The sequence below is a fragment of the Neovison vison genome, chromosome 13 (genome assembly GCF_020171115.1).
Source record: "Neovison vison isolate M4711 chromosome 13, ASM_NN_V1, whole genome shotgun sequence".
In the NCBI taxonomy this organism is placed as follows: Eukaryota; Metazoa; Chordata; class Mammalia; order Carnivora; family Mustelidae; genus Neogale; species Neogale vison.
The window spans coordinates 95,304,597-95,308,826 of NC_058103.1; the positions used below are offsets into that span (position 1 = coordinate 95,304,597).

At 34.3% G+C, this 4,230-nt stretch overlaps 1 pseudogene; it reads left to right on the plus strand.

Annotated features, from left to right (window-relative positions):
- Positions 1-2,102: 2,102 nt before the first annotated feature.
- On the plus strand, positions 2,103-3,078 carry LOC122894622 (annotated as a pseudogene).
- The last annotated feature ends 1,152 nt before the right edge of the window (positions 3,079-4,230 follow it).

The following is a 4,230-nucleotide window of genomic DNA, read 5'->3' on the forward strand; positions in this document are numbered from 1 at the left end:
TAAATACTTTTTCTGTCTAAAGTATATTAAGGCTTTGTTAGCAGGGCTAAAATAGTCACACTGGAACTTCGTATAAATTAGAAAAGAAGTGCGTCCAAGGGGAAAGCCCAGGCCTGTTTAGGATATATTGTTTGTTGGATGGTTGGGGCATAGGCTGGATGTCAGCCCTGATGGGCCCTTTGTCTAGTAGGCCTTGAACACTTTAAGTCTATACAACACTAAGTAGTGACTTTGTGGGTCTCAAGATTGGAAATCAAGTTTACAAATTTGTGGTTGGATTTACACTATTTTTTGTTTGTTTGTTTGTTGTGGTGCTTCCTAAAATACAAATCTTTTAAAATATTTACATATTTTTGTGTATTGTTATTTTACTTTCTGAATTTTTCTATTACTGGCTTGATAGTGTATCTGTCAGGGTTTTCAGGAAAAAGAGGAAAGGGACAGAGAGAGACAGAGACATAGGAAGAAAGGGAGAGATTTATTACAAGAAATGACTCATGTGTTTTTCAGAGCCTGCAAGTCTGAACTCTGCTGTGTGGACTGGAAGGCCTGAGTCCCAGGAGAGCTGATGGTACAGATGAAAATCAAAGACAATGTACTGGAGAATTCTTTTTTGCTTGGAAAGGTGAGTCTTTTTGTTCTATTCAGGCCTTCAGCTAATTGGATAAGGCCCACCTATCTTATGAAGGAAAATATGTTTTACTCAGAGTTCACCTGTTTCAACTTTAATTTCATCCAAAAACACTCTCCCAAAATGATACATAAAATTAGTCATCATGTTTAGGCGACATTTCCCTACCTCTATGCAAATATTCACTTGTTTTAGCTGTCATGAGCTTCTCCATTATTCTTGGCTTGACATAGTTTATTTGTACCTAAATAATGACTATATATCAAAAACAAATAACATTGATACACAAAATTTACTTGTACAATTTTTTTCTTTATCATTTATGGCTTGTGTGCTTTAGGTAGAGAAACAACTTAGAAACGTTTTGTGATTCCTTTTAAGTGAAATAAACTATCTGAAACCAAGATAGAAAATGATACATGTAACTTTAGCTCCCATAAGAAGTCTTCCCAAACTATTACTCCATGTTATAGTCCTCAATTTCATAAAGGACCAACATAATAAAAGTTCATACAAAGGACAGTTCTGCATCATTTGTGAAATTACTCATGAAGAATTCTGTTCAATGTCTTTATAAAAACGTTTATACAATATCTTATTCTTAGGGAGAAAACTGGTGTACCACCTAATTACTCATGATAAACTGATAATGAAACCTATCCATCCCATCCCCATTTTTCTGCAAGTTCAGAACTACATTCATACTCAAATGCTGAACTTATCAGTACTCATGTATACTGTGAAAGCTACCCTCTCCCCCAAATTATTGGATAGGTTTTATGCTCTGGCTCATGTTGAGAGGTTTTGGAAAATATTTCTTTCATTGAAGCCATTCTAAAATATTTTCATAAGTAGTTTATACACAAGAAGTCTACAAATGAATTGGACCATTGGCTTTTTAATCCCAAACCTAACTGATCAATAGAGATGACAAGAGCAGTAATAAAAATGTGGAATTGGGGGAACTGTATGAGCCTTAGATTAATTGATTTATTTCCTTTCGTACTGATGGCTTTATTAACTGAACTAAGTGAGAATGGAAAACTGTCAGTGTTTCATAGACATGGTCTGAATGAGTGAGTTTGTGAATGAACAAATGAATATGGAAGGAGGAGATAGTTCCACTATTATCAGAAGTCCATGAAGGAGACTGGGCTGTCTGGAATGTGAAGATTTCAAAGCAAGCATTGTGGAGATGGGCTGCATAACTCCATAAATTTGTTTAAAAATCATTATGTTTTACATTTAAAATCGGTGAATTTTGGTAGGTAGGTACATTTTATCTTAATAAAGTGGATAGTAATAAATTTTAAAAAGCAAGATTTTAAGCATGGGAGACAAGCAAACTGTTGTTGGGCTTGGCTTTAATCATTTTTGTATTGTATTTTATATATGGCTTACAAATTAAAATTATATTCAGATGAAATTTAGGTGATCACTTTCATGTGCCTGGCAGTTGACAGGCCCTTTCATGTCCACTTCTTTTCTTTATATAGATTCAGGGCACAATCTGAAACTTGAGATAATGGAGCTGCAGAATTATTCCTTGTGTCAGAATTTGTGTTTTATGGACTCTGCACTTCACAACACCTCCAGCATTTTTTCTTTATATTTTTCTCTGGGATCTATGTGGTCACTGTGCTGGGTAACCTGATCTTTGTGGTCACTGTAATTTCTGACTCCCACTTGTACTCCTCTCCTATACACTTCCTGCTGGAAAATCTTTCTTTCTTAGATATACGGCTAGCCTCATTTGCCACCCCCAACATGATCAGGGACTTTCTTAGTGATCGAAAGCTCATCTCCTTTGGAGGATGTATGGCTCAATTCTTCTTGCACTTTGTCAGTGGGGCTGACATAGTACTTCTGATTTCCATGGCCTATGACAGATATGCAAAACTTTGCATTACATGACCATGATGAGCCAGCAGACTTGCATGGGGCTGGTGTTGGTTTCATGGGTCATTGGATTTGTGCACTCCATCAGTCAAGTAGCCTTTACTGTGAATTTATCTTACCATGGCCCCAAAGAGGTGGACAGCTTCTTCTGTGACCTTCCTCTCGTGATCAAGCCTGCCTGCATAGACAGCTATATCTTAGGTATACATATGATATCAGACAGTGGGTTGCTGTCCATGAACTGTTTTGTGTTCCTCTTGGTCTCTTACACTGTTATCCTCATCACTGCCTAACAGCATGCTGCTGGTGGTGTATACAAAGCACTCTCTACTTGTTTTGCACAATCATGGTAGTCACACTCTTCTTTGGGCTCTGCATTTTCATTTACATGTGGCCTTTCAGTCACTTTTCTGTGGACAAGCTCCTGTCTGTGTTTTATACCACTTTTACTTCACTCTTGAACCACCCCCCTTATCTACACAATGAGAAATAAAGAGATGAAAACCACTATGAAGAAACTGGGTAACCAACACATGACTTCTCACTGAATTCCAGCTTTCCTTGGACCTACGTGTTCTTACTCATTCAGGGGATATCCTTTCCTTAATAGGATTCTGTGTAAAGATTTCATTCTGATGTTTTATTGATATAATTTGTATTGTGTTATATTACAGAGAAATAGTTGTGGATTACAACAAAAATCATGTATATAGTTTTATTCTACATAAATTTATACTTTAAATAAAATTTTATCATATAATTATAGTATTGCTACCTTATAATGTAAGATTTATATTACATTATAATTATAATTTTATCATATTTTATGTGTAATTTATCTATATAATATAATGACATTTTAATATCATATTAATATAATGGTATATTATAGAGGTCGATTATATAGTAGTTACTATATAATATATATAACTTTATGTAAACAGACATACATGTTCATACACATTCAATCCAAACATTCACTTTGGAATGGTCTTGGCAATTTTCTTTCTCTCTTTGTTAAACTGAATTTCTCTTACTAGTTTATTTTGCTTAAAGTATGTATACAAAATGCACTTTAATTTCCTAATCATAGGTCAGTATAGGAAGAGCCATCACTTCATGGGCATTCAAGACATGAGATACTCAGCAGAAGGAAGCTAGTCTGAGAATAAAATGCCCTATGAATCTTTCTCTGGTTTTCAAAGTCTGTGAGGAGGAAAAAGACATGAAATCCTATTGATTTAAAAAACACATTTTTCTTGAGACTAGGTATTATGCTTGATCTTTTTATTGAAAAAATTAATGTATGCCAGTGAAATTCAATTATAGAAGTTATTTTCCACATGAGAAAAATCTGTATTTTATGGCTCAATATTTCATGGTATAAATTAAGCTATTGGTTGCTACTTAATATGGATTAGGAAATTAATCAGGTTTTACCCACAGGCTTTAAAAACACCACATTTACTCTGTATCTGACTGAATTGATTCTGTCCCTTGTGGACCTATTAAGAAGTGTGTTTGAGTACCACAGAGTCAAATCTTATTCTAAGTTTTTAAATTTCTTTGCATCCTAAAAGGACAACCATAAACAAGAGTTAACTTTTTTTTTTAAAGAGTTAACTTTTGTATTAACTAAACTACTCATCAAAGAATTTAATCCATTTTCTTGTATGTTGATTCTGAAATGTAAAACAAAA